The sequence below is a fragment of the Zosterops lateralis genome (assembly GCF_965231275.1).
Source record: "Zosterops lateralis genome assembly, chromosome: Z".
In the NCBI taxonomy this organism is placed as follows: domain Eukaryota; kingdom Metazoa; phylum Chordata; class Aves; order Passeriformes; family Zosteropidae; genus Zosterops; species Zosterops lateralis.
Genome location: NC_139800.1, coordinates 82,381,751 through 82,401,681, shown reverse-complemented (window position 1 = coordinate 82,401,681; position 19,931 = coordinate 82,381,751). Strand labels below are relative to the sequence as shown.

At 40.2% G+C, this 19,931-nt stretch overlaps 1 protein-coding gene across 3 annotated transcripts in view; it reads right to left on the bottom strand.

Annotated features, from left to right (window-relative positions):
• The window catches only part of LOC310922957 (dachshund homolog 2-like), a gene marked incomplete at its 5' end in the record, with an annotated part of 246,143 nt that overhangs the window by 203,028 nt on the left and 23,184 nt on the right, over positions 1-19,931 (bottom strand). The gene's annotated exons all lie outside the window — the stretch shown is intronic.

The following is a 19,931-nucleotide window of genomic DNA, read 5'->3' as shown; positions in this document are numbered from 1 at the left end:
TGTTTTTAAATTGCCTTCTTTATTCAATAGGGAAGAAAACTGGAACATGTAGAGCACTAACACACAAGTCTGTCCCTCTTGCTTAAATGCTACAAATACAGCAGCAATGGGCAAAGTCTCTTCTCAGAACAGAACCTTTTGCTTTTTTCCTCCACCTGGTGTTCAAGACAAAAGCACACTAGTGAGAAAGAAGAGCAAGAAAATGAAAAGATGTGGGGATGTTAAAAAGCGCAGCTTCACATCCTGTGACTTACAGAAAAGTTTCAACTCAGTGATTACCTTAATTCAGAAACAGGAACAGCAGCTGGTGAGCTACCAGGAAAGTTTTCCCCAGTCATTTTGATCTTTTTATAAAAAAGAATCCAAGCAGAACCCTTTGATCCTGCCTCATGTAAAAACAGGGATGAAATGCCTGGAAACACTGCAGTGTGTCTGTACCTGTCAGCTCCCAGGTTCAGGTCTCTGCTCTCAGGCAACAGGACAAGGGGAAACAGCCCTAAGTTGTGCCAGAGGAGGTTCAGGTTATTAGGGAGAAATTCTCCTCTGGAAGAGAGGTCTTGCACTGGAACAGACTGCTCAGGGAAGTGGTAGAGTCACCACCCCTGAACTCTGCAAGAAACGTGGATGTGGCACTTCACAGGATGCCAAAGGCTGGACTTGATGATCTTCCAACATTAAAGATCCCAAGTCTACACAAAGAAGTTCTAAAGGGAAATAGTAGCAAAGTGGCTTTGATGAAAATTATTGCTGCCTTCTGGGCTCTCAATGCAGGGAGAGCACCTGCACTGTCACAGGGAGTGATTGTGGCTGAGCCAGGCCAGCAAGTCCCCAGATCAAGCCTATGAGGCTTCCTGGTTTATGAAAACAGAACATAAAATTTCTAAATCCCACAGTCCTCGTAAGACTCCTCATGCCTTCTGTTTTCTAATCTGAAACTGATCCAGAGCTCATAACAGATTAACTTCTTTCTTTCCTGACCACTCCATTTTTTTATACACTGTAAGTAGGACAATATTGCAATGTTTTCCTCTCAATTTTTTTCTGAAGATATTTCACAAGTGAGATAAGGTTCCTTTTAAAAACCCTGGCTCTGTAGGTGTTAAACACAAGTAGTAAATCCACTCTGTCAAATTGCCCCATTTATAATATTTAATCTTCCGTCTGTAATCAGGAGAGCTGAAGTACACATTCAGAGTTGCTTTCCTTTGACACAGTTCTCTTATTACTGTCTCTTTTCCTCACATAATGTCCCACAGCAGCTGTGCCATTATGATGATGCTTTCTCTTCTCTCTTTTTCTTTTTTTAAACAGCCTCTCTAGCACAAATAATTAAAACATGTATTTACCTTCCATCACTTGGCTGAGACTAAGTGCACATTTTGCAGGGAGGGGGGCAGTTGTTTGTTTCTTTTTATTTTACTTCTGAGCAGTGACATATTGATGTTTCGGATAATAAATCATTCCAATTTGTTCATCCCTGCCAACAATGGTTTTAATCTTCATTTACGACTTGCAAAGTCCGTTTTGTTGGAAGCGTTTGATAAAATACTCAATTACCATTTTTTTTTGCACTGCAGTTCAACTGCTGTGCTGATAAAGGCTCTAGCTCAGAAGATAAACTGCAAATAATTCCTGAAGAACAAATGTCAGAGGCAGTTTACAATGAATGGAATTTTTTTTTTTAGCAGATTATTCTCCCACCAAAGTGACAGGGCAGCTCAATATTTATTTTGTTGAGAGTGTCATTTAAATATTGTTTGACACCTGCTCCCTGCAGTCAGCTACTCAGCACAGAGCACTTTCAAGGGGTTTGGAGTGAGGTTCCAGATCTACTAACATATTTCAGGGACTTGATTTAAGAAGTAGAAATGGCAGCTGTAAGACACACGTGACAATTCTTCCCAGGTAAATAAAGGGAAATACCACAAGAACACAGGTGCTGCACAAGTCTGTGTGCTCAGGGACCCAGGACAACCACAGAGAAAATTTGTGAGCAAAAGGGGGACCTTAGGAAGAGGCTGAAGTTTTCAACTCGTCCCCATGCAGCTTCCATTAAATACAAGGGAAAAAAAAATATTTCGGACTACTGTCCAAAGCACTTTTTTTTTCAAAAGGATCATTCATACAGTATTTTCATCTAATCAGTGGCTCTTCCAGTCCTTTAAAAATCAGAGCATTCTTCCAAAAATGCTCTCCTGAAATGTATTCAAACTGTACATGTGAAAACACCTGTGAAGGTGCTGGCAGGATGGCACAGCACAACCAGGGACATACCCAGAACATCCCCTGAGAAAAAGTTCCTCCCTGTCCTCCCAAAAAGTGGCTAGCCATGAGCCATTTATCTTAACGAATTAAAGGTGTAATTATTTTAATTATGTCTTTTGTTTCAGCTTCTTAATCTGTTTTCAACTACTCTGGTTTATTTGCTTCAGTTATATGGTTTGTTTTTGTTTTTTTGTGCTAACTCAGAGTTTGTCTGGAGGGATTCAGAGAACACACTGAAGGTGGAGCCTTCCCTTTTCCTCACAAAAGACTCGGAATAAGAAGCATGCAGGATCCACACACAAAGTACTGCAAGGGAATGGGACCCCAGCAAAATCATACATACTTTAATTCAACACTGTCTGAAGTCTAGCAAGTCCTTTGAAAGGCCATAATCTGCTAAATTAGGTCAAAGATCTGTCTGCACTTCACAGACCTTTATACTCACAACTGGCAGGAAGGAAAACTGTACTAAACCAAAAATATGCTTTGAGTTAGTACATTCATCATACCAAATACATGTGCATGAGCTTTATTCATAACCCTAACTGTATTTATAAAAGACTTCCTCTAACTACTTTCATATCCATGTATGTATAATAGGCATATATAAATCAGAGCATGTACTTCCTCAAGTTCTCACCTCACCTGTGAACACTTTGCTCTTCTCTTCAGTAAAACAAAATTAATACTTACTGATTAAAAAAATGGACAAAGCGTTTTTACAGACAAAATAATACTCGTTAAGCTCCTTTTTAAAATTGTAATAAATGACAAGGGAGTGACTGCAAATGATGTGACCAGAAGTAGCAGAGATGGAGATTCTGGAACACAATAACCAGCAAACACTTAAATGAAGCACACATGCACATGAAGTCCAGAACACAATGCCATGACACATGCAGGACCAGAATGGGAAGGTGGTGACTAACCTGGCCTCCAGAGTTAGCAGAACTGGGCACAGAGCACAATCTAATGATAATCTGAGTTATTACAGAGACAAGATGGAATACCCAATTCCCCAGCGTGTACGTGCACGTGTACACATGTACATCTGTAAATACATGCTTTACAAACCTATTACTGCTTCTCACCAGCCTCTCAGAAAGTATTGAGATTAATGAATAATTGGGTTTCCAAATCTCTCATTGTTCCCCTCTGCTGCTGTGGCTCAATACAGACATCATTACTTCTCCACCAGTGTAGTGATTCTGTTCGTCATGCCTGAAACAACTACAGCACCGAGATTAAATACAATCTATATCCACATAAATCATTGAATAAATGAATCATGAAATTAATATGTAAATTGTGTGTTTAACCTCTATTTATACAGCACTGTCTGTCACCATGTAGTAAATCTAAAACTAATTGCAAATTCACAACTCTGCAAAAAGAACACCATGGTAAAAGCTTGACATATTTATTAACTAAATGTTGAACTACATTGAGTAAGTAATTAACAGTCATGCCAGAACAGGGAGAGGAAATTATATTTAAGCACAGATGTCACCTGTATGAAATGGCTAAAACTATTTTAGATTAGATTTTGATATTAATCAAAGAATACTCCTATTTAATTTTTGACAGACAAATCTGTTTCCATTTATTCATGATTCCATTAAACACTCCGTTTTTAAACCTGAATGTCATGTCCATTCTCAGTCTGGTATGTTCTTTTTAATATGTCTTTTAAAAGGAAGAAGAAGAAAACAGTAAGGTTAAATGGTAATAAAATCTTCCTACACGGTAGACAAAACGTCCTCAAAGGGCCAGAAAATTATTTTATATTAGGTTAAATTCCATTATTTATTTCTTTCATAGATAAAGAACTGAACACAAGCCTTAAGATACCATATCTACCATAAAGTAATTTCATTACCACATATTTCCAGTGCTTTCCGATGAAAGGCACCTCCCGTTTAATGATCATGGAAGGTCCCCAGATGCATGCACCAACACAGAGATCCTTCCTAAGCCTGATTTTGTTCTAGAATTGTAATGTATTTAAGACATATAACATCAAAATAAATGTTACATGAAAGCACCTGCACAAATATGTCTGCAGCTTCCCAACAGGTGCTGAGAGAACAAAAGAGAGGGGAGATGTTCTCCCTGCAGGCAGCCGAGACTGATCCCACAGCACAAGGTAAGTGATGCTCATCAGGAATACCCACTGCTGCCAAACACAAACTTCATTGTGGAATTCTTAATATTAACCCTTGTTTCTTAAAATCCTCAACTGCTGAAACTGAATAAATATAGTAAGAATCAAGAGAAAACAGAAGGAACTATATCTGTCTACGAAATCAGACTGGCCATATGCCGCCTCCCTTCTTTGCTTTTTTTACCTTCAACAGGTCAATACAGGCACCCTCCATGTGCAATTCCCAAGCAGGATGTGAGCACAAGGCAGGTTCATAACCGTGGAAAAATGAATCCTTGCTGAATATAAGAACAGCAGAGTGAAATCGATTATATAATAAACATGTATTTTAAAACACAGCAACTGGCCCATTGGGCAAACCTCCTTTCTTAACGGGCACTATAAATTTGAAAAACATCCCGAGTAAATTCCAGTGGATTCAAATGGAAAATGCACCCTGCTAGGGAAGTGTCTGATTCCAGCAAAAAGGGTGAGATCCTGAAATAGCCAAGACTGATGAGAAAACTCACACAGAATTTTATGCACTTGTTTCCATGCTTTTAGTAAAGATAAAACTCAGATAAAGCAGATAAATTTTACTCATGTGGAATTTATAGAGTGAAGCTGTCCCTCATGGCAAATCCATCCCGCCCCCAGCGTTGCTCACACTGTGCCTGATGAGGCTTTAGGATCCCCATCCCACAACCTGCACAGCAGAGCCACAGACAGATGAGGTGACTTGTCCAAGGTCACCACACGAATCATTTCCAGGGCCAGCAGTGAGACTCAAGTTCCTCAACTCCTGGTTCTGGCAACTAGACCATGATGCCTTTAAGTGTATTACAGCAAACTATTCTCTGTGTCATCAATCTTGGCTCCAGAAACACTCTAAATCACTCGAGGATTATGACATTTTTATGGGAGGACAACATTTCATTACAGGGCTAAGAACCTGGGAGGAAGAGCAGGAAAAATTCCCAAAGCTGCTGAGAAAATCTCAGAAGCTACACTGGAAAGCAAGTGTCTATAAAGACAAAACATGGAAACTGCTGTTTACTATTTGCTATTTCTTATCCATTTATCCATCTATTTTCCACAATTTTTAGCAGTTCCAGGGACACACAGAGGAGAAATAACAGCTTGTAACCCATGTCCCATGGCTAAAATGAGCAGTGGCCATAACACAGCTTAGAAGGAGAGTTTGAACAAGCTATGGGATTTTTGCTGAATGATGAATAAATTGCTGCAATCATGTACAAATTTTCCGATGTTTTAAAATAAATTAAATAAAATATTAATTTCTTTTCACAGTAGATAATTTCATTGCATGACACAGAATACAAAGAGCTGCAGGAAAACACCACGGCCCAGGCACCAAACTGAAAATCATTCTTACAGAAGGTTTTGACAATTTACTGAGAAAAAAATTGCAGAAATCATTACAAAATCCACTGCAAAATGCAAAATACATACTTCAGTGTAGCTATTCCTTAGATACATGAAAAAAAAAATCAAGAGAGAAGGGTTACTCTTTTCATGGGCTGTCTTCCCATGTTTAAGTGTTTGACCTATACTATCAAATAAATAAATACAGGAAATTAAGTAATAATAAATTGATATATTGTAATGAATCTCTCCAAAAGCTGTCTGGACGTGGTTCTGGGCACTCTGCTTGAACAGGACTTTGGACAGGATGAACTCCAGAAGTCCTTTCCAACACTATCCTTTCTGTGACTCTTTTTTCCATTCCCTATCATTCAGTTCATCTGCTGGGTGGCTTTAACCAAACCTTTCCAGTTCCCTCTCCATAAACTGCAAGTGCCTGGATCCCCCTAAAATGAGACCTGCTACTTTGCTGAAGCATGGCCTCTCCTCCTGGGATGCTGCCTGATTTGAATGAAATTTTCCTTTATTTCACTCTAACCTGAAGGCTGCTTCCTCTCTTGTGCAGGTAGAAACGAGAAGGAAAGAGAAACAAAAGAATACCAATACTATAACATCCATAAAGCTGAGCTTGTTCTCATCTTCTAATGAAAAAAAAAGAGAAAAACTTTTCCTCCCCTCCTGAAAAAACAGCCTGATAAACCAAAGGTCACTGTGGACTGTGAGGTTCAGTGTGGAAGCAGCAGACTGTGTGTGTGCAACAAATAACATCCCACTGGGGCACAGGGGGGCTGCAAATGATTACTCATAATAGAGTCAGAACATACAGATTAGACAAACAAAAAAGGCAAGGCACAATGTAAAACAGGTACGTGTAACAGCAAACATAAGCAAACATCTAGGGAGGAACAAATGGGATGGCTACAAGCATCTGAGATCTCTGGTGAGACAAACAGGAGTTGTTGAAGAGACTGAAGCAGAAGAGATGGTGCAGACAGTGCATGGAGGGCAGAAAACCTTTTAAGTAATGGAAAAAAAATAAAAATGTCTGCAAACAAATGAGCAAACGTAGGTAAGGTGAAGGCAGGAGCATCCCAGCAGAGCCTTCCTGGAGGAGCAGCCTCTCTGATCCCAACTGCACTGACACCAACAGCAGAGCACTAAGCGCCACATCTAACTCCAGGGAACAGGAATTATCTAGACAGGAGTGGAGCTTCTTGCAAAGACTCGAGTATTGATGCCTTCAGGACAGGCAAGGCCCTTCCTGGAGCAGCTGTAATGATCTGAATTCTAAAAGGAACCAGAGTTTTCCCTCACTTGTCTACACCATTTCTTCCTGGTGTCTTTTAGAGCCTCTTAATCAACTCCATTATTTTGTTTTGGCCTACTGTTTGAGATTTAGCAGTCATCTTAAATGAATTATTTAATATCATTTGCAAATTTCCATCCCTTTTCAATTACTCCAGTCCCTCAAGTTACCAAATTGTCATCTTTATTCTTCTACATAGTGGCAATATTTTCTTACATCTGTCATCAGCAAACTGTATTACCACACATCCACTCTGTGTCTGGGTGATCACTAAAAATATTAAGTAAGATCAGACACAAAGAAATCCTTGAAAACTCAATCAAGTAACCTTTCTTAAGTCTGATAATTTCAAACTACATTGAACATGCTTAAGCTGCTTTCCCCATTTTTTGCCAACCTGTCCAGGAATTTCCTTAACTACATGCTCTACAGAAGTTTATACAGGAACAGCAGCCTTTCTTTGTCTAGAAAAATCAGTAACCTTAGCAAGCACAGCTATTGAGCTAGCTTTACACAATCTACCCATAGAAAATCACAGGACATTGTGTCTAACTATCCACTTTTCTGCCTGGTTCGAATTATATTTAATAATAAAGTGTGTTTCAAGTTCCCCTTTGCAAATTAGATGAATTATTACCTCTAAAATTTCCATGTTTCCTATTATGAAATCTATATTGATAAGCTACCTAAACTTAATAAAAGCTCATACAAATTTGGCAAGGTAAATTAAGCTATGTTCACATATCTGTCCTTACTGGGGCATTAACAAGGATCCACAACATTTGCTGACCAGGGCAACCAAACCCTGCAGCAGCTCAGGACCCCCAAAGCATTCTGAACAAGGGCAGAAGGATTTGGAGTAAACCCTGAAGCAGAGCTTCTTCACACCAGACACAAGATGAACCTAAGCTGTGCATGGGATGCAGAAATAAATGACAGCAAGGGCAGGGGGAGCAGTGCCCATGAGCCAGGGGCTGATTCCCAAAGTTCTCAGACAACCAAGTCCCAGGCAAGCCCCACAATCCTTTTCTACTGCACTTCAGACCCCTTTGGAAACTGCTGGTCCTCAGCTTCCCTTCTGGGGCAGGAGGGCCTGGATCACCACTCCATCCTCCTCTGTATCACAATCCAAAGGCAAAGAAAAAAAAAATCACAGAACCAGCTAAGGCTGTAGAAGACCCCTGAGATCTTCAGATCTAGCCTGTGAGCAATGGCCCCTTTGTTACCCAGCCCAGAGCACTGACTGCCACATCCAGGCATTCCCTGGACACCTCCAGGGATGGGGACTCCATGAGCTGTCACCACCCTGGACCTCACTTTCCACACAGAAATTTAGAGCAGCCCATGACTGCAGTCTGCAGCTGGATTAAAGGCACCGGGGAGGGAGGAGAGGCCATAAAGCAGCTCCTTTCTGCCCTGCACAGGCCCAAGATTGCCAGAGTGCTGTTTTCCAAATCACTAATGGCTCTGATATTGTTTCCACAAGAGATTTACGTTAAAAAGATAACTTCCCTCACTTTTGCTTTTCATTCGTGTCCCTCCTCTCCCCTGGCCGACATCTCATTCCAGGAGGGAGAAGGAGCTGCTCATTCCCTGCAGCCCAGAACAATCTCGGATTGATGGCGTGCGAGGAGCCCATCAGGGTGATGGAGCAATCTTTCCAGCAGACATCTCTCCATTACTGGAGCTGATGCCTCCCTGCCCCGCTGCCACCGCTGGACAGATCTGTCAGACCGACAGGGGGGCTGGGGGCCGCCAGCCCCTCACACATCTGTCATCTTTATCTCAGCAGCTCTGCAGCTCCTCTGCAACTCTTCACCTGCAGCTTCACCGCTTCTTTCCATTCTTTTTATTTTTTTTAAACAAAATGTTTGAATGAAAAGGCTCATTTCCAACTCCGCGCCTTATGTGACTTTATTTTCCGCCTTATTTTATGATGGAGTTATTTTAGTTTTTATGAAAGGAAATAATGGGTAGAGATGAAGGCTTCATTCCGCTGTGCTGACAACATACTGGTGGAGAAATGGTGCAGTTAATAATGTAAACTTGATGTATGTAAGCACAGCTGGCTTGGGAACATCTTTTCAGTAGCACTAATTTGTACTTTGCCTTTATTTTGTGTTTTGGTTTATGATTTTGATTAGCCACTAGAATGAGCTCTCTTAATTGCTTTCTGCTAAACTGCTTAAAAGCAAGGAACAAAAAACCCACCAAAACCCACCCCACCCCTAGAAATTGAAACCATCCAACCTGTTTTACTTTATTAGACTTTTACTATGTTGTTACACTCAAAAATCAAAACCAAATACTAAAGGTTGTCAGATACCCTCTGTGCTCTGAAGTAATAGGAAAAAGGGAGGGGAAATCCCAAGTCCTCAGCAGCATTTACTCATTAGCAATTTTAAATCCTGTATCACACAAACTTCTTCCAGTGATCTACTTTAGGTTTTGCATCTTAATTCAAGGTTTGATGCCCAAAATATATATTATTACCAGTATTAAATGGCTACTCCTTTCATTTCCTGTCTCCCAGCACTCCCTAAATTTATTATACATTTACTTATCCAAAAAAGGCAAACATAGTGCAAGGAGGGGAAAAAAATAGCAGAAGAGAGTGGGCGATGCCTTAGAGAGTCATACATTAATACACCATCTCTTTGCACTCCTGAACAGATACTTAACACATTTAATATTTACTTCTTCTGACAAAACCACTTTTAAACTCTTTCTATTACTACTTTTATTTTAAATTTAAACCTCAGACTCCTGTGAAAAACTGTCAAATTTTTGTATTTTATCAAAAATACAGGAATCAACAAAGGCCACATGCAAGCTGCTCTTGGTAAATTAATTAATAAAACTTCTGAAAGTAGTACCGAATAGAGTATTGAGGCTATCACAACTGAAATAGTACTTGGAGAATTAGAAATATACAATTAAGCTAAAACAAAAGTTTCCACTTCGAAACAAAGTTTGTTTTGTTTTTTTTTTTTCATTAAAACAAACTTGCAACACTGAAAACAGGCTTTTTACCTTTTCAAAGATCTCTTCTCAGCACTTTTCACCCCAGGGGTGCCCAATTGGACACCCCAAAATCATCATCAACTGTTCTTTTCCTTAACAAAAGGGATTCACATGTCACACTTCCAAGGTTATTTTCCACAGACAAAACACCACAAATATTGCCAAAAATACTCCAAATATTTCCAAAAAGAAGATCTGGAAATATCTCCACTCCTACATACCTTGAACTCATATTCTGAAAGTTGGTTTCCAACACAACCGCTAAGAAAAGGCCAGAACATTTAATGGGAAATGCTCAGCAACTGGAAAATTCACCATCACTGGCAAACTCCACCTGTCTGGACAGAACAGAATTTGTGAATCTGCCCCTTGCTGAAATTCAGTGGAAAAACTCTTCCAGCCTCGGCATGGAGAAGGAAGTTACCTGAATTAAAGGTGGGCTGCTCTTTATATTATCTCTGAAGTAAAGTGACAGTCATCAGGCTTCTACAGTGACACTGCCATGATCAGTGCTGCAGTCTCAGTTAATGCTTCATCTACCTCTAAAAGCAAATAATAACTTTATAACTGTAATAACTCAGAAAGATCAATATTATTAGCTTCTTATTCCATACTAAATTACTGCAAATTTCCTACATTTTTGCAGAATTCATCAGTGGAATTAGGCATAGCCCAAAAACATTAATGCTGGACAGCACATCCCTTATCAGAGTCCTGCAAAATGTGCAGATCAACCATAAAAACACATCAGAAAATTATTTTGGCAAAACTGTTCTGCAAAATTCCACACCAAAACAGCTGAAAACGCTCAGGGCAGTGAGAACAGAGACCAATCTCTCACCTCAAAGCTGCTGCTTGTGTGCAGACAACAGCTGTACCAGAGACACTTCAGGGAAGCAGGGACAGCACCATCCCAGGCTGCTCCTGAACAAAGAACCATTGTCCAAAGATCTAAAGTATATGGGGACAAAAGGAGTAAGAGGTGGAGGCCCTAATCCCTGCACTATTTGCCTTTTTTCCCCAAGTGTTTTACTTTCTTGAAATCAAAGTGCCAGTTGTACGGTGCCACACCACTGGCTGGCTGGGGTGTGCAGCAATGCCAGGGGCTTGGTAAATCTGCAGAAAGCTTTATCGACTTTAATTTCCTTTTTTTAAAGCAATCAAATATGAAATGGCTCCAGTCTTCCACCATGAGCTGCTCAGAACATCAGGCAAAGCAATAAAAACTGGAAGACAACAATCTGGCTCAATGGGTCAAACACCTTCATTTAGGAAAAATCAGGCAGGAAACCCAAGAAACCCAACTCATGAGCTACTCCCTCTGACTTTCAGGACCCTCAGTATTTGTCACAACTTCCCAAAGCCATGGTTAAGCCTCTTAAACATGAACTCCACTACTTCCTTCTTCCCGTAGCCACCTCTTAGAGCACTTCTCATACGTGTCCTGAGAAAAGGACCTTTCTATAAAGAAAAAGTCAAATCTTTTTTAAAGGTCATGAAAAAAAAAGATATTTTAATATAACAATCTATTTTGCAGCCAACTCAACTAACTTCTGCAAGAAAAACATTTAGTCAGTATTAAAAAGCAGAAAGCACCTTACATTTTGATTAATTTGATACTCCTGTATTATGCATAAAGCCACTCATTCATTTTGCCCTGCAAACTATTCTTATCCAAGACCAGATATGATCAGAGTGAAGCAGTGAAAAATTTTATTAAAGTAAACACAATCCCAGTGGAACACGCTCATTATGGAAATACACCGGCAGCCGCTAAAAAATGGGCCATTTCATATGGATGTAATAAATATTTCCACAGACATCTATCTACTGTTCTTTCAAAGTTTTAAATGCAGAACTATCAAGAAGCTTTTCCCAGTGTCTGCCTAAGCAGATGTGAGTCACCTACCCCATTTCAGAGATTTAAAAAGCATTCCAATAGGGAACAAGAACGAGGTGATAAGGTAGGGAGGTGGTGTGCAGGCTTCTTCCCAACTGAGCACAAAGCTCATCCCTTGTTATGGAGTCACATTCTGATCCTCCCTGTGGATGGCAAAGCATCTGCAAAGAAATACCTTTCACACCAACTATTAAAAAAGGGAACAACTACAAACAAAGCCACATGCAGCTCTAAGTGCTCTGCAACAATAGATGGGCAATGCCAAATAGCAATTTCACAGGAAGCCACAGGGCTGGAGCTGATCCATCTCCTGAATCTGATGGATGAACTTCCTTAACACACGATAAAAAGATGAGTGCTGCTCTCTACCAGAAGCTGCGCAGCAGCTTCACACTTGTGGAATGCTCAGGTAACAAGCCAGATGCCAGATTCCTGCTCATACACCCCAAATTCCTCTTTTGGTGAAGCTCTGAGGCTTGTTGTACCTGCTACTGACAGAACTGGATAGGTCACTCTTGAGCAGCCCTTGCCTCTAAGGCAGCAGCTCAAACCAGCTGCACAGGACCTGAGGGACACACAGGGGAACACACCTCAGCTCTCACCTGGTCCCGTGTTCCACACCTGCTTTACTTCTGCAGAGCCCAAGTCAGGAGTTGGATCCTCCTCCAGCCAAAGACACGGCACTGGGTTTGGGGCTGGGGCTCTCCATCCCACAGGGATGCACTGGCACACTCTGGAGATGGAAATTCCCTCTCTGGTGCCATCCATCACAGCAGAGTCCCCTTGCTGGGGACAACTCACCCAGCACTGCTGGCAGGTCTGGACACAGAAACCCAGGAGCACAACCCCACAAAGGAATGCACTACCCCATTCCAACACCTGTGAGTTGGGAGACCTGTCCCCTACACACCTATCTCCACTCCCTTGGTTTTTAGTGCAAGAGGAAAAGTGGGGAAAATGACAGGGACACTGAGGGACAGCACCAGGCTCAACCCTGCCGCTGCTCATGAGGACTCAACTACAAACCCCTGGAGTAGCCACTGTTAACTAAAACCCTGAAAACTGACATCCCCAGGCTCTGGGCTCTGCTCAACTGAATGACAAGAAAACCAGAACTGTTAATTTTTTGTTGTTGTTTGAAAAGTAACAAAGTTCTGTACTCTTCGCCTCCTAAAAAGCATTTTACTTTTTATTAACTCATGATATTCTAAATTATCTTCAACTTTAGTTTATATTCTTATGCTGAAGTTTTAAAACCAAAAAAACAAAACTAAACAAATAATCCCCAGACCTTTAACATAACATGAAGAAAATATGAGCCAATATTCACTTTCATTCTGAGCCCAAGGCCTAAGCATGTTAACTTTACATTACATTTACATTACTTTGTATTAAGTATCTTTTGGGGTTCTAAACACGCTTATAGTATTGCACTCACATGTATATAAATATGCCCACACACACAGAGTCAAAAATCATCTCGTGTTTTCATGAAAATTTCTGACCCTTCTTTACCACTGTTTTTGCAAATACTGCCTTTGTGAAAAATGTATAAGAGTAATGAAATTCCTGGCTGAGGCTTTAATCTCAAGTCACTTCTATAACAGGGGGTGGATCAGAGAGTATAATTTGCTGTTATCACACTGCTCATCTCCTGTGTTGACAATAGAAATCCTCCTGTTAGTTTTTCTTAGACAAACGTGACCCCAACCTGATATGACACTTTATTTTTTCAGCTGTGTAAAAACAGTCTTAAACCAGGTGCTCTCTAAGCTGCACTATCCCATTTTGGGAAACTTTTGTGTTGCTATCAGCAAGGTAACACATTAAAAAATTTTTTTTGCCTATATTTGTAGGTTTATAAATTAAATACTATACACCAACTTCTTGACATTTTCATGTCTTGTTGTTAACAAAAATATTTGACTACTTCATGGTTTTCATATTCTTAATTAAAATTAAGCATGGATTGGCAGACTTTGAAGGAAATACCAGTAACATTCCAGGAGAAATTGAAAGCATTAATGTGTTTAAAACATTTGTTTTCCTTTTTAAAATAACTGATCATTAGGTTTTTTTCTGGAGGTTTTTAGTAGAGAATATCTGTATTCTGTTGTTTTTATGTCTGCATATTCATCAGTCTAAAACAATTTTAGACCCCAGCCTCCTTGGTATTGTGTTTTAGTACTTGCTGGCACTAGAATTTTGCACCATAGCCCTCGATTTATAGCCCTCATTTAGCCATCATGCTATTCAAACCCCTGACTTTAAATATCCGCCACACAGATATGAGTAACAAAAAGAGACAGAGTACAGCTATTGTGCCTTCAAAGAAAAGCAATAAACCATTCTGCTTGCTCTCCTTCATGTTCTTTAATTCATTTCATTTCATTTTAACTACCCAGAACAATTTCACCAGCCATTAGCCTGGAATGAAACCTTACAAAGGCTGATTGTTGTTATAAAGATGGGTCTCAGCACTCCCTCCCCCCCCTCCTTTTCATAAGTTTGAGGACAAATAGGCTACTTCATAGCCACAGCTTTGTTTTTGAAAAAGAGAATTCTTGCGAAGCGAAGGACAGACAAACTGCTTCACATCCACATTGAAAAGACTCCAGAACAACATCTACAGCGAGCTGGGCTGGCTGGGAGCCCTCAGCCCAGACCCTGAGCAGGGAAGGGACAACAAAGGATGGAAAGGATGGAAAGGATGGAAAGGATGGAAAGGATGGAAAGGATGGAAAGGATGGAAAGGATGGAAAGGATGGAAAGGATGGAAAGGATGGAATGGATGGAATGGATGGAATGGATGGAATGGATGGAAAGGATGGAATGGATGGAAAGGATGGAAAGGATGGAAAGGATGGAAAGGATGGAAAGGATGGAAAGGATGGAAAGGATGGAAAGGATGGAAAGGATGGAAAGGATGGAAAGGATGGAAAGGATGGATCTCACAGGAGATTCCGTGCACGAGATGCACCAGAGCCCACCCCACACCACACACAAACAACTGATGCTCTGCCCCCAAACCTTTAGCAAAGGGTGGGAGAAAAGCACCAAACGCTCAACTCCACTAGAGACAACTCTAAACATGGTTTAAAAGAAAAAAAATAAAAACAAAACAACGCACCAATTATATGAGCACATTTTTGTATTTTGCAGAAATAAACCTTCATGAGTGTCATTTCTGACAGCCTACGCCAAGAAAAAGCTACACAATTTTGTCTCACTGCACCCATGTTTGGAAAACAATCTTAACAAGGAAAAAAAAATATAAAGACACATTCCATTTTTTCCAATTTGTAAAGCGCTGCGCACCTTACATTTAGCATCTTCGTGGAAAGCTGTGAAGAACAATCTTCATTCTGAAATAGTGCTCAAGTGTCGGATCCTGCCTTTTTTCCCTAACAAGCTGGTGGCATTTCCCCATGCCTGGACAGTCTCTCTGTTCAACGTGAAGGTCCCCAGCCCGTAACAGCTCTGCCCCAATTTAGAACGTGTGTATATGTAGCAACATCCCCACAAAATGTTCACAACCCTGTCCAATCCCAGTGTATTTTTGATCCTTCCCAACAAACAGATCAGAGAGATCTTTTCCAACAAAGTGTCAACAAACTGTCTGTGCAGACAACTCCCTCCCCGGTTTGTGTATTATGTGGTTTGTATTATTTTTACTCCTCGTTAAGTGTCACACTTGTCAAAAGAGTGAACGCCACTTTTCCATAGTAACACGGTTTTGTGATGGAAGTTGTGAAACCTTCAAGACTTACAGATATTTCCACAAATATCCAGTATCTGCTCAAACATTAACACCGCAAGCTTGGAAAGCAGAGGAATGGATTTCTGTGTTTCCTTTTCCAGCAAGGTATCAAAACTGTTCCTAAAATGTGGACATTTTCTCCTCTCCCAAGAAAAGATAAGGACTAACTAATCAAATGGTATTTCTTTCAATATACCACAGGAAAAAATTACTTAAAAGTAATTCAAAGTAATGATAGAAGCCAAAATTACTTTTTATGTAGTGACAAAAAACTTGGAACATGAGATTATGTTGAGTGTGAGAGTGTCTATAAACAGAGCTGCTTTATCCCATCTGAGCTGTTATCAGTGATGCCAATAATCTGAGTTTGAAGATGAACTCTGCAAAGCTGCATGTTTTACTACTCACTTCCAAATTATGCAAATGAACACCACATTATACTATACCTTGCTGGAGGTATGCTCAATAAAAGAGCCTGATAAATAATATCCTAAATAATCCTAATACAATTACAATTCATTTTCACCTGACAAATTTATAGAAATCTATAAAGAGAAACTTCCCAGGGAGAAATGCCAGAGCAGAATGGCAAAGACACAGGCATCCAGCACCTTCTAGAATTTCATTTATGTCCCCTCAACACTAAGTTACTGCCACCAAGGCATGGCTTTTCTTTATGTCTTAAACACAGAGACATTGGAAGCAGAAAGTGATCTCATGCAGCTTCTAACAACATCACTTATCAATACAAACACCAAGAAAAAACCACCAGCATAAAGAACAGGTGCAGGTCTGCACCTCTGTGGAAGGTACATGGCTCAGTAACATTTAAAAACAGAGGTCCCATGCAAGGAGAACTTGAGCAGAATTTCAAGTCAAAAAAGTACCTTCAACAGGAACAAAAAAGGAGCTCCAGCCTGAGTGCAGAATGTGTCTAATTTTATGAACTGTGTAAATGAAAATATTTGGGAATGTCTACAAAATAACTACCTACAGAGCAATAAAACACAACAGGACATCAGGTACTGCTGGAAAGCAAGCAGCATTCCTGAACCCTTTTCCAACTGCACCACTCACAGAAATCACCAAAAATCCTGACAGAAACAGAAGAGACAAGTTTTCTTCTATTAGTAAAACTCCACAGACGTGAGCCATACTTGCTCTGTTCCTCACAACTGTGGATTTGATAAGACACCAGTAACTTCGGAGCCAGTCCAGAACCAGCTTTACATGAGGGAACAGTTCAGCTCCTCCTTCTGGAGCACGTGGCACCAGCCTGAATTAGAATGTTTCTTTCTTATTACACTGTCATATGGTCAAAAAGTTCACATTGCGAGATTAATTACGACTCTTTAAAGGAAGTACTGCTATACACATCTTCAAATGAACACTTAATCCTTTCCCTGACATTTATTTAGATGTGCACTTTTCACCTTTGTGCCACCCTGCTCTGTAGGACATCATTTGCTATCTCAATTAAGCTGCACCAGTACTTTTCACTCCAACTACTTAACTCTCATAACTCTCAACAGGAGGAAATATAATTTGCTTCCAGCTTCACAGTTTTCATACAACTACGAGAACTGTTAAATTGCAATAGTGCTCTATCCCACAGGATGAAGGGATGGCCAGGAATAACTCGTCCTGGAACATACTGCCTGTTTACATTCCACCACCCCTGTGCAACCTGCCAGATAGCAACAATTACCTTTTAACATCTCCAGCTTCAACACACCTGACATGTCTTAATTCCTGTTCTAAGGCTCCTGCATTAATGAGGACAGATGCAGTAACTCACTCCACTGGCTGCAGGCAAGTGCTAAGGCACAGACAGCTCCATGATCCACCTTGCTCTGGGCAAAACCTCAGTGTCTGTGAGCTAAACATTCAAAAAGTGCAAAACTTTTTACATCTCTGCTTTTAGGAGGTATTTTTATATATATACACACATATATGTGACTGCATAAAAGCATTAGAAAAACAGTCTAACAAAACACAATGTTATACATGCTCAAATAACAGCAAACAATTTTGGGGGGAAAAAAAAAGTAATTTATAATAGAGCCTTGATGTCTATTTAGAGACTGTCCTGAAGTAAGGCACTGCTACAGAGACATTCATATTCCAAACAACTTTGATCATCTGCCTCACAGGCCCTCTGCTGCATCTGCTGCAAGCTGCACGTTGCCATGCAGTGACAGCGGAGGCGATTCGAGCAGGTAAATTTGGGTACTGCTGCACATCCCAGAAAGACAGCACTGACTAGATCAATACCTCTCTATCCCTCCAGCTCCAGATACACAGGTACAGAGTCCCTTTCTGGAGCCCAGAGCAGCACAGGTAGCTCAGAGCTGCCACTAGATTTTGGGGACAAGCAGCAGCGTGGGGTCACCTGCACGTCACATCAGCACACGCAGAAATTAAAACACAGCTCCTTAAGCATCCACTCCAGGTCACACCCAAGGCTGCATTTTCCTCTTGCAAAGACAGCTCCCTGTAGTGGAATTCACAAGTTTCACTCTCTCCTGACAGCATCAGTAAATCCAGACAATGAAGCTGGAGGCATTAAACACTAATCACAAAGTGGCCACGCAGGGATGAAAGGGGAGTGAAGGCACCAACTCCCTCACACAAACAGCTTGGAATCACAGGATACACAGAGTAAAATGGCTTTCACAGAAGGGCATGAAATTGGGAAAAATCACAGCTAATTTATAATGCAAACTTTGTACAAGAAATTATTTTCATGCACACAACTATCACAGAACCTTCCCACAAGAGCAAGAAGCAATTCAGCAGCAGACTGTAACCTTAAAATAAGAACTACATTAATTATCCATGAGGGAGGAAAAAAAGTAAACCCTGCTCTAAATAAGCAGAGTTCCCATACAACAGCTTATTTGTCCCCTCCATCCTTGCTACTTACAGTGCCACAAAACACAGATTGGCACTCAGAAAAACAGCAATAAGGAATGTGTCTTCTGGAGCATTGTTTCCAAGTTCAGCCCAGTCCCACGGAAGCTATAAAAACTACCAAGTCTGTTAATTCTGTTATATTTATTGTGCATGTTAAGATGCTACATAAAAACTGATTTTTAAAAACCCAGATTTTATAAATAGCACTGCAATTGCTTTGAATTGTGGCCTGCAGCCATCTCCTGTAATCAATGTACAAAAATCAACTGGCCTCAGCAGCTGCAGGTCACCCACCAGACCAAAATTTGGGCCAGCAATTATTGCCTAGAAATACCCAAACCCTTGCTGAAAACTCATACAATAGATCCCTTTTCATTTTATTAATATCAGGGAAGTCCCACATAATATTCTGAACTGAGTCCCACGAAAAAGGTGGAGACAGATTTTTGTTGTTATTATGTAAAGTATTCATCTTTATAGATTAAATATATTCAATTAGTTTAAAAAACACATTGGTTTTACCAAAAAAAAATCTAAAACCAGTAAATCTGTAAAACAGAACATTGCTTAATACTCTTATTAACTGCAGTTTGCTTAATTGCAATATTTAAGTCATGAGCAGATCTAAAATTGTCAGATGCATTTAATTGAAATACTATCCCTAGAGCTAAACACCGAGTGCTCATAATAAGATACATGTTATTCATGATTAGCTAACTGCTCCCTTTCCTTGGAAAATCCCACAGAAAAAGCGAGGGAGCAAAACTGCACTAGAGGGTGGGGGGAAAGGAGAGGTGTTTGCTTCAGAGGGGGTTTTGTTTGGTTTGGTTTTTGTCATTCTGCATTTAATCAAGTGATCTTTGTTCCTTTCTCTTCTCTAGCATCTCCAGAAGTTATGTCTTCATGTAAAAAACAAAAGGACTTCTTCCTTGTTCTTCTCACCCTTCCTCCATGTTCAAAATCACAGGTACCTTCCTCACATCATCTACAACATGATGAGTCCAAATGAATTCCTACTCTGTTTAAAAAAAAACTTAATTAAGAGCAATATCCACAAACTGGAAAACATCTACATTATCTGCACACAGTTCACACAGAAATCACTGATTTATTCTGATGTTAATTTGCAGCACAGAATTAAGAGCATAAGCACAGAAGTTAAAACTAAAACTCCCATTGTATGTAGAGATAAAAAAGAAAAATATATTCTGCAGGAGAAAATGAAGGTAAA